The sequence below is a fragment of the Gavialis gangeticus genome, unplaced genomic scaffold, assembly GCF_001723915.1.
Source record: "Gavialis gangeticus isolate Ggan-Ray unplaced genomic scaffold, GavGan_comp1, whole genome shotgun sequence".
Taxonomy (NCBI): Eukaryota; Metazoa; Chordata; order Crocodylia; family Gavialidae; genus Gavialis; species Gavialis gangeticus.
The window spans coordinates 46,993,365-47,005,541 of NW_017729022.1; positions in this window are offsets into that span (position 1 = coordinate 46,993,365).

The following is a 12,177-nucleotide window of genomic DNA, read 5'->3' on the forward strand; positions in this document are numbered from 1 at the left end:
ATCTTAAACTAAAGATGTTCCAAAGGACTGAAAAAGGGCCAATGAGGGACCGGGAAACTATAGGCTAGTTAGTCTCGCCTCTATTCTTGGGAAAACTCTGCAAAAACTCATTAAGGATCACATTTGTGGGAGCCCAGCAGGGGAAGTAATGCTGAAAGGAGCTCAGAATGGATTAATTGCAGACAGATCCTGCCTGACTAACCTTGTTTCTTTTTATGACCAGGTCACAAAATGCTTCGACACAGGAGTCGAGGTAAATGTCCTCTACCTAGACTTTAAGAAGGTCTTTGATACAGTATCTCATTCTGTTCTTGTAAACAAACTGACAGGCTGTGATGTAGATGATTACACAGTCAGGTGGGTGGCAAATTGGCTTAGGGGTCACACACAGAGAGTGGTGGTGGGCAGGTCAATATCGACCTGGAAAGAGGTGGGCAGTGGAGTCCTGCAAGGCTCAGTCCTTGGACTTGTGCTATTCAATGTCTTCATTAGTGACTTGGACGAAGGCATGAAGAGCACCCTTTCCAAGTTCACAGATGATACCAAATTATGGGGCAAAGGTAATATACCAGAGTATAGGGAACAGATTCAGGCAGATTTGGACAGGTGGAAAAATGGGCAGAATGAAATAGTATGCAGTTCAACAAAGACAAGTGCAAAGTGCTGCACCTAGGCAAAAAGAACCACCAACACACTTACAGGCTGGGGGATTACCTTCTCAGCAGCACAGCAGCAGAAAGGGATCTTGGAGTCATAGTTGACTGCAAGATGAACGTGAGTCATCAATGTGATGAAGTAATCACAAGGCTAACTGCATTTTATCATGCATTAGCAGATGCATAATGAACAGTGCCAGGGAGGTGATGCTTCCCCTCTATGCAGCACTGGTCAGGCTGCAGTTGAAGTATTGCACCAGTTTTGGGTGCTGAACTTCAAGAGGAATGCAGAGAATCCTGGGAGGTTTAGAGGAGGGCCACTTGTATGGTCAGAGGCCTGCAGGTAAGGCCCTATTAGGAGAGACTGAAGGACCTAGATCTCTTCAGCCTCCGCAAGAGAAGGCTGAGAGGTGATCTTGTGGCTGCCTATAAATTCATGGGGGAGGGCAGCAGGGAATAGGAGATGCTTTATTAACTAGGGCACCCCCTGGAGTAACTAGGAACAATGGCCACAAATTGATGGACAGCAGATTTAGGTTTGACATTAGACCTTCTTCACGATAAGAGTTGCCGGAATCTGGAATGGCCTTCCAAGGGAGGTGGTGCTCTCCCCTACGTTGGGGGTCTTCAAGAAGAGACTGAACAAGCACCTAGCTGGGGTTGTCTGACCCCAGCACTCTTTCCTTCCTAGGGCATGGGGCTGGACTCGATGACCTACTGAGGTCCCTTCCGACCCTAACATCTATGAAACATGAAAGCATTTTGTGGAGTGCTTTTCAACAATGGGGTAATTGGGGGGTTGCTCTTTCCTGTGGCCTTCTGTCTCCTTTTCTCATACATGTTTCAGCAATGCAAAAACCAGTATCCCAGTAGTTGGCAGTCTAAGCAGAAATGCTGCATTTTTGGAGGGCCCACTTTTGCAGGCAGAAATGATTTTTTCAATTTACAAGTAAGGTCCTCTGAAAGTGTGATGTCTAGAAAGCAGAACCATCTCTGTTGTGTCTTTTGTGGGGTTCACAAATAGTGCTTCCAGTCATTCATCTCCAAAAACCATGCAACTATTTTCACTGTTTTCTTCCCCATCACTTACTCTTAGACCTTCTACAAGGAAGCTGCTAAATAATTTGATCCCATACAACAAATAATTTTATTAGGAGTCATTCTGTTCTCATACTCAAACTCCCCACATGCTCAAATTTATGTTTGTGCTTAAATGTTTTCATAGATTGTAAGACCAGAAGGGACCTTGGAAGATCATTGGGTCCAGCCTGCTGCACCAAGCAGGAAAGATAACTGGGGGTCAGGTGACCCCAGCAAGGTGACTGTCCAGTCTCCTCTTGAAGTTTTGCAGGGTAGGCAATTGCAGCACCTCTGGAGGGAGCTTTTAAGACTGATCATACAAGTGGCTCTTCTTTGGACTTTCTCAAGGTTGTCCATGTCCTTGTTAAAGTGTGGTGACCAGAACTGGATGCAGTACTCCAGTTGTGATCTCACCAGTGCTGAGTGGAGTGGAAGAATTACCTCCTTGGTTTTGCTGAAGATGCATTGATTGATGCATACCAGAATATTATTTGCCCTCCTGACTACAGCATTGCACTGACGGCTCATATTCATACTGCGGTCAATTATTACCCCCAGTAAATTTATAGTAAATACTATTTAAAAACCAACAAACTTCATTTAACAGAACTAGGAAGATGTGCACATTGTTAGCACCACTGTCTCCTAGATATTGCTAAGGGATCATTAAAGCACAATTAACCCTCAAATGGAACATGAAATACAAATGCAGAGAACTCAGTGTCCTAAAATCTGTTTAACTTTATTAATACAACAAATGTTATCTTAGCAGTTTCTATATACAGAGAGAGAAAAAACTTGGTACAATGATCTACCCCAATCCCGGATGTTACTTTGCTCAACAGAATACAGCCTCTCAGTTCCTGGAAGCAAAGGGTACATCATTGGCTGGGACAGTCTATACAGGTGTTGAAGGCTGGATTTATGACAATGTTGATGACACCTAACTTTCTTGCTGCCCCTTTTTATGCTTTTCTTCAACTTCACTCCTTCAGTGACTCTGCTTTCAGATTGGTTTCTCTGTGGTCAGTATACTGTCCATCTTTTACTGTGTCAGCATATTTGTTTGTTCAAGAGACCCATCATGAGCACACCTCCTAATTTGGCCTCTTCCCGTGTTTTACTTCGGGCATTGTCCATTGCCTCCCTTATTTCATTAACATATCCAATTATTTCATCCCTCTAATTCAGATGGTTAGTGCCAAATTCTGTTAATCTGAGCTGGTAACAAGGCCATTGCTATATTATGTTAGAATAACTTACGGTGATAAAAAAGAAAACATATAATTAGCACTATCTGCTCTACAAAAACAACTCCAGGCCAGCTAATAAAAAAAAGTTAAGGCTATATAAAACTTAAGCAATGATTAAATAAGGCTAAATATAAAAACAGTACTATAATTCACCACTCTAAGCAGGTGCAACTTCAGAGCAAATATAACAGGCTACTCGAACACATATACCATTTTGAGTATTCATGGAACTTTCATGGTAACCCTTTTCATTCTTTTCTCCTTGCCCATTTTTACGTTACTTTTACTCTCACTTCAGTGTTGCTCCTTATTACATAATGTCAGCTCTGGGTCAGAAATGATTTATTTCTTGTTTCTTTGAGAGATCTAGCACATGTTTAGGTTCCTGAAAATATCATAATAAAACAATAAGTAAGATTGAAAAATCTGGAAAACTCAAGGGTCCAACTTTGAATCACAGTTTTCCACTGGCTTTGCCAGCCATCACTCAGTGTATTATTTATAAATTATCCCAAATGGAAAAAAGTGACCTAATCTAATTGTTCCAGGTCTGTAATTAAATTGGTGATGGATTTGTAGAGATTATCTCAACAAATCAGGATCACATTTGCATTGTTAATATCAGAAGATGTCAGATGTCTCTAGAACAGATATGCCATAAAATTTCAAAGGAACAATATTCTAAAAAGTTCTGTCAGAACTGCACTTTAAGAAAGAGGTTATTTTATCTGTCAAATCTGATAAAGTCAGTTGTCTAAATACTATTTTACAAATATTTTGCAAAAATCCTGCACTTTTGTGTTAAAAGCTGTAATACTTCCCAGCAGAGTAACTCCACAAATGCAAAGGTCTTACCAGCCTTATTTTTAACTCTTACTACAAATGTTTCTTTATCCCTTATCATGCAACAATGCTGTGGAGGTTGCTGTGGCCATGTATACAGAAAAGAAAAACAATGGGCCTTGAAGAGCATAGAACATCAGTATAGTATGGGTAGAATTATACTAACCACACTAGAGCCCTGGAATAGTTATTGGAGCTAGTGGGAAACACAATTATAAAGTCTTATGTTATTCAGTAGCACATCTGTAATGGGACAGGCTCTAGGGGTGGCTGTGATGAGTCCTGGTGTCTGCCTTAATCCTGCCCTGCTCTCACTCTAGTTTCTTAGGGTCCTATCTTGCTGCTTCACCTGCCACACCTTGATGGTATTAATACAGAGTGGAGGCTGCCCTACCAGGGTAGTGAGTTCTGGGTGCTCTTTCTATATTCTGTCCCTCCTTGGGCCTGGTTGGTTCAGAGCTCTGACTGCAACATGTACAGTTTCTTGGCCTTGGGACTCTGAGCCCACTGGCCAAAATCTCTCAGTCTCAGGGCTGACTCCTCCTCAACACCAGCTCTCCCTGTGGAACTCTAATCCCTCTACATGGCAATCAAATCTATCTGACCCTAATTGCCTTAATAGCTAAAAGAGTGGCCTCCAGTCTCCAGTACATGCTCACATTGACAAGTCCCCATTGACTGTTGCCTTCCAGTGTGGAGCATCAGCTCTGTTGGCTGCAGCCACCATTATTCTGGCTGAAGGCCTCCAGCCCTGGCCCATTTTTTTCCAGTCTGGCTTTCTCATCCTCAACATCCCTCCCTGTCTCTCTTTCTCTGGGTCCATTCTCTTTTGAACCCCACCTTGCAGTTAAATGTTGCTATTAAATTCTTTATCAGTCTTCTCTTCTCTAAACTAAATAGGCCCAGTTCCCTCAGCCTCTACTCTTAAGTCATGTGCCCCAGCCCCCACATCATTTTTGTTGCCCTCCACTGGACTCTTTCCAATTTTTCCACATCCTTTCTGTCGTGGGGGCCCCAAAACTGAACATAGTACTCCAGATGTGGCCTCACCAGTGCTGAATAGAGGGGAATAATCACTTACTTTGACCTCCTGGCAACACTCCTTCCAGTGCAGCTCAGTATGTCATTAGCTTTCTTGGCAACAAAGGCACACTGTTGGCTTATATTCAGCTTATTGTCCACTGTAACCCCCAGGTCCTATTTTATAGTGCGGCTAGCCAGCTAGTCAGCCCCCAGCCTGTACTGGTACATGGGATTGTTCCATCCTAAGTGGACTTTGCACTTGTCCATGTTGAAGCTCATGAGATTTTTCTTGGCTCAATCCTCCAATTTGCCTAGGTCACACTGAATCCTAGCCCTACCCTCCAGCATATCTACTACTCCCCCCAGCTTGGTGTCATCTGCAAACTTGCTGAGGGTGAACTCTATGCCATCTTCTAGGTTGTTGATGAAGACATTGAACAAAACTAGCCCCAGGACTGACCCTTGGGGCACTCCACTTGATATCGGCTGTCAATTAGACATTGAGCCATTGATAACTACCTTCTGAGTCTGATGCTCAAGCCAGTTTTCTTTTCACCTTATAGTCCATTCATCCAGCCTGTGCTTCCTTAGCTTGCCTGCAAGAGTCTTGTGGGAGACCGTATCAAAAGCCTTGCTAAAATGAAGGTACCACATCCACTGATATCCCCACATCCACAGAGCCAGTCATCTCATCATAGAAAGCAATCAGGTTGGTCAGGCATGACTTCTTCTTGATAAATCAATGCTGGCTTCCTAATCACTTTCTTTTCCAAATCCTTCAAAATGGATTCCTTGAGGATCTGCTCCTTGATTTTTCTAGGGACTGAGGTGAGGCTGACTGGTCTGTAGTTCCTTGGATCCTTCTTTTTCCCTTTCCTAAATATGGGCACTATGTTTGTCCTTTTGCAATCATCTTTGACCTGTCTCAATCATCATGAGTTTTCAAAGATGATGACCAGTGGCTCTGCAGTCACATCAACCAACTCCATCAGTACCCTCGGGTGTATCTCATTTGGCCTCATGGACTTGTACATATCCAGCTTTTCTAAACAGTCCCTCACCTGTTCTTTCACTATTGGGGGTTGTTTACTTTCTCCCCAAATTGTGCTGCCTGGTGCAGTAGTCTGAAAGTTGACCTGTGAAGACCAAGGTAAAAAATGGGATTGAGTACATCAGCCTTTTCCTCATCATCTGTCACTAAGTTGATTCCCCCATTTGGTAAGGGACCCGCACTTTCCCTGAGCTCCCTGTTGTTGCTAACATACTTGTAGAACCCCTTGTTGTTACCCTTTTCATCCCTTGCTAGCTGCAACTCCAATTGTCTCTTGGCCTTCCTGACTTTATCCCTGCATGCCGAAGCAATATATTTGTACTCCTCACAAGTGTTTTGTCCAGGCTTCCACTTCTTGTAAGCTTCCTTTTTGTGTTTAAGCTCATCAAAGAGTTTTCTGCTAAGCCAAGCTGGTAGCTTGTCACATTTGCTATTCTTCCTGCACATTGGGATGGTTTGTTCCTGTGCCTTCAGTAAGGTTTTTGTGGCAGTGAACCTTTGGGTGCCTGCCAGTTTAAGGCTGAGAGCGGGCCACCAGCAGGGCAGCCCTGATGAGGTGACTATTTTAGATCTAGGACCACAGGGTTGAGCCATCAGTCAGCTGCAAGCTGCTGGGGAACAGTAACACCTGGCTGAACTGCTGCTCATAACACCATGAGGTAAGGGAGGAACTGTTGGGGATGGTAGGAGATTCCTAGGGACCCAGTGAGGCCCCAGATCCCAGAAAGAAGACTTTGGGCCTAAATAGAAGAATATCCAGCCTGGGAAGGGGCTTATGGTTAGCAGGCCTATGCAGAGGCTAGGTAAGCTCCTGATGCAGAACAGACAGGAGTGAGGCCTGGGGGTCAGGTGATCCCATTTCAGAGCTGAGCCAGGTTATTAAGATCTCTGGGGCTCTAAGCAAGCCCAGAGTGAGGTGGCGGTATGGTGAGGCCCAGGAGGAGACCTCTGCTGCCTAAGGAAGTCAGGTGCTGCGGTGCTGGGACCTGAATACCCTGACTGGTCAATGCAAGAGAGCCAGGGCTGGAAGACCAAAGGGCAGTGAAGCCCAACATGAGGGGCAGGCCTGGGCCATGATGGGCTATCTGGCCACCCAACTGGCCTGGTGATGGGGCCAGGGGCTGAAGGTCTCCTCGATGGACGGGACATCACTGACTACAGGGAGAAGGCTCAGTGAGATAGCAGGCCATAAAAATAACATCTAGCCCAGTAGGGGTAAGACCAAGGCAGGTAGGCCTGCCTGGTCCTGGGAAAGACCAGAAACTTCACCCTGCCAGGGATGGGCTTTCTGGTGGGGCTGGCCATGGCGGGACAGTTCCCTAGAAAAGCCAGGCCAGTTACCTCCCTGGTGAAAGGCGAGTAGGGATGCATCAAAACCCCACAATTTTTGTGTGCACTTCACCCCACAATTTAGTATTGTCTGCAAACACACACTTAAACAAAGTACACTTCACACCCACATCCAAGTCACTGATGAAGATATTGAAGAGTATAGGTCCAAGGACTGAACCTGTAGGACCCCACTACCCACATCCTTCTGGGTTGATACTGACTTGTCTACTACCATTATCTGGGTGCAACCACTGAGCCAGTTTGCCACCCACTGGACTATGTAAACATCTATGTCACAGCCTCTTTATTTATGAGAATGGGATACAATGCTGTATTGAAGGCCTTGCTAAAATCCAAGAAAACAACATCCACTTCTACTCCTGCCTCTAAGCATTTGGTGATTCTGTCATAAAACAAAGCCAGATTGGTCAGGCATGATCTGCCTGCTACCAATCCATGCTGGTTGCCCTGCTGCATTATTTTTCCCACTGGACTCCCAGAGATACGATCCTTCATAATCTTTCCAAAGACCTTTCCAAGGATGAAGGTGAGACTGACTGGCCTATAATTACTCGGATTCTTCTTCTTTCCTTTCTTGAAAATAGGGACTACACTGGCCCATTTTCAGTCCTCTGGGACCTGACTTGAGCACCATGAGTGCTCAGACAGCCATGCCAGTGGTTCTGCTATGATACTGGCCAATTCCTTCAGTACTCTTGGACACAGCTCATCCAGACTTGCTGACTTAAAGACATCCAGTCAATTCAAGTGACTCTGCACCAATTCAGTGTTGACATTTGGTGGGCTGGTGTCCATCTGATGCTCATCTAAGAACCCATTAGGAGACTTATCTTGATCCCTGTTCAAGAACACCGAGGCAAAAAACTCATTGAATACCTAAAAAAAAGACTTTTTGTTGTCTTTAATTTGTGTTGCCAGCCTCAGCTCTGTATTTGCGTTGGCCTTTCTTACTGCTTCCCTGAAGGTGCAGGCAAAGTGGGTATACTCCTCCTTGGGGTTATTTAAATTGTACACAAGTCAGGTATATAATTATTTCTTTATGTTACTTGCTTGGGTTACTGTATTTGCTGTTGTTCCACAGAATTTTTGGAATTGGAGTTTGTTGGCACAGGGCAATGTCATTTTTTGGTCACTTAGCCTGTAAGGCGGTTAATGATGCACCATGCTTGTCTGCTATTCAGTCCTATTTTCTTTTCCAATTTAAGTGCATTCCTTTTGTGTAGTGGATACACAACGAACTCTCTGATGCTGAGAGCTCTGGTCTCAGCTACCGGTCTGTTACCAATCACACATCCCTGTGCTATTGAGCTCTCTGCTGCATCTTCCTTTTAATAATCCTAGATCCATTCCTGCTAGCCATAGGTATTCTCTCAGACCATTCTGTATAGCCAGGGAAGTCCTTTGGGTTCAATACAGACAGTCAAAAAGCCTGAGGCTGAATCATTTCAGTCTTTGCAGGTTAGTCTAAGCTGGATGGATTAACTTGAAACGCAAGTGAAGAGACATTTACCTTTGATTCAGGAAATGCAGCAACACGTCTGCAGTGGCTCAGGCCAGAAGCAGGGGGGCACTAGAGCATGGCTGTCTGGCATGTAGCCAGCATGGGCTGTGTGTTCACTTTCTCTTCCTGCTGCCCCCAAGGTCTCTGGGATTTGCAGTCCAAAATCATAGGGTGTCCTATGGCTCTTACCAGTTTCTATAAACTATGCTTGGCAGTCCTTTTTGGAACAGTTTTTCCTCTCTACTTTTAAACATATCACACACCTTTAGTAAAGGTATTACAGCATTTTATTCCAGCAAAAAAATTCTTATTTTGCCATGTTTATGGTCCCAAGTCTACCGCTGTTGACACACTTAATTTAAACACCAGAGTAATTTCATTGTCTTCATTGCTTCATTGCAGGCGAGGCAGAGAATGTCATGCAGGAATTGCAACTAATCATGGGATTAAAATGAAGCACCTATAAGTATTTTATACCCAACTTTTATATATTATTCAAAAAAGTTGCCTCAAAATATTCAGCCTGAAAAAAACTATTATTTTGGCTTTTCAGTCTTAAACAGTTGTAATCAAAGTGGAATGAATGTTACTTTTACAAATGTTCTTTGGTTAGATGAAGACTTTCCTAGACTGGAGGAGAGACAAGATTACCACCTTTTTCAAACACACAATAAGTCAACAGTCAAAGGATAATTTAAGAGGTGTGCCAAGTCTATCATGAATCATTATTAAGATGAGCTCTTTCCTCAAGGCCAGCTTTGACAGAAGATAGTTAGTTACTGTGGCCTTGAACTCTGGCACACTCTCCTGGAGTGCAGTAAAATGGAATGCCAGCTTTAACTAAGGATTGCCTTCTGTTTTAATAAATTGCATTACAATCACATTCCCGATATTATTTTTATTATTATTTTGGGTTCACTTGTCTAATTATAGGATTTTTAAAACTTTGCTCTTAGTTTTTCCTGATGGTTTTCTTTTTTCACACTAGATTTAAGAGGTCAAATTAAGTTGCTCAGCATAAATAGAACTGAAAATCTGTAACCCTTGCGTACTGTATAACTGATTCTTATTTCCTCAAGTTAGAGCCTGATTCAAAATATATTGATATCAATGTGAGTCTTTCTATTGAGTTTAATGTGTTGTGAACCAGTTCCTTGAAGAATAATGTAGTAGCAAATACACAGGTAAAATATACTTATAACATACACATTTTATATTAAGAAACAGAAAAGAATTCAACCTAGAAAATCAAAATGAAGAAAAAAGGATCTAAAACAAGAGTGAATGTATGGGGACAGAGAAAGGAAGAGGTGTGTTTAATGAACGTGATATGTTGGGCCCAGGGTGAATTAAGATGCCAGACACAAGAAAATATAAAATATTCTTGCAGTATTCCAGCTATTTTTTCCATTTCTTTCTATATTCCAGTAGCAAATTTTGCCCAAGCGCTGCAAATAAGCAATGCCACGTATGGTTTAATGTGCAACACACGTGGTTTGTGGTGCTGCAATGAGGTTTATGGTGCCACAAACCACATGTACCTGCACATCTGGATCTGGCCTAAGGGGCTTTTTAAATGGTCAGACCCACCTTGGAATTTCAACAAAAATGGGGTGGATACTCTGAAAGGACTGGGAGGTATTAAAGTGTTAAGTGGTTCTCCTTAATCAAGGTATAGCTTCCTGAGTGACTTGGAAGTTGAGGAGACATTCAAGGAATGTGGAAAATAGATTTAAATGGTAATGCACTGATATGAAAGAGAAAGGAATAGCTAGCTGTGTGCATCCATGTGTAAGCCTGTGATCAGATGACTTAAAGGATAATATATGTATAAAGATGAATGGTTTCAGAAGAATTGGGATTTATCCCCTCTCTCAGTTGGACTGACAGCCTAACTGGTCTTTTAACTCACTGGTGAACCTGCCACAGTAGGACTAGAAGTGTCTCTGGAAGTTGCAACATACCTAAAGCTCACTGGGAGCCTCCCTTTTTTGGTCAAAACATTCCACACTTTCCTCCCAACTAAGTCTGGCAGCTATATAGACAGATATATTGCACAGGAACAAAGAAGTTAGCCTGAGGGGCATCTGGATCCCCAGAGGGGTTCACTGAAGATGGCTAACAACTTCTGGCAGGACTCAGTTCCTCACAAAATGAAGTAGCAGCTGCTTTATTTTTAGAAGGCAAAGGTGAATCACCATCCACTTTTAAATAAGGTCATCTAGTGGTAAAAGCATTTACCCCACAAGTGGAAGACCTGTAGTTTGTACCTTCCTCTGGCTGAGGGAGTTCAAACCAGTAGGATAACTAGGAGTGGGTGAATGGGGCACTGGGAAAATGGGGCACTAACACCAGGAGCCAGAATGGTGGCTTCTGGGAAGTTGAACAGCAATCAGGGCAGGGGAACATTGCAGTGCAGCACACGCATATGCACATGCACACGCATCCCCGCCCCCCCCCGTTTTTTTCTTAGTTATGCCTCTGGTAAGAGTCATGAGGACAAGAAAAAAGAGTTGACTCTATTGTCTAATGGTTAAATAATGGTGTTGGGGGAAGGGTCCAGTATTCTGGCCACTACTCCCATCTAAGTGCATTTTTCATTATTGATTAAAATCAGAAATAATACTGGGAATACAGAGTACAGCCTAGGGTTTCCCCCCCACTAGATCACTAGACTATCTTTGAATCATTTAAATTCATTTAGCAGATCCAAAATCTTTAATTTCAAGGAAGTTTCAACTTTTAATTACATTTTTCCAATTGTCTATGAGTCCCAAGAGGCAATTTATTACAAAAGGAAAACGTAGTTGAAAATGGTGAAGTGACTCACAGTGAACCATTTCAGGCCTGTGCAACAAACCGAAATGAAGTATTTTGATTCAGAAATTAAGCCAGTTAGTTCTGATTAAAACCAACAGTTTTGACATTTGAGAGAAACTTCTATAGAATTTTTCTTTGTAAACAAATCCTCTGTATATTATCTTTAATCTAGATTTATCATAAAAAAAAATGCTGAAATGTTGGGATTTCTTGTAAGACAAACTGTAGTTTTCACACAGCTCTAGTAAGAATGATAAATAAATGTGCTAGCCTTTTGGAATTTGGAAGACAAATATTCAGGGAAAACTGTTATTTTAATTCCTTTTTAAAATCAGTTCAGATGAACCTGGCTAATGCAATATCTATTTCAGTCTGATGATATTCTCTGACTTTTACGTTATCATAAAATGTTACAAACTATGTATTTAGTTTCTTAGACAAAAAACCCAATAAAATGGGATGGCGAAAATAATAATAATGTTAACAAGAAATAATTCTAATAAAGTTAATAAAGGTACAAATGGAAGACAGTTTTTATGCTGGGAGGAGCATCAGTATTTGCAATTTTTATTAGGAAAGGAGTACTACAGAATATAT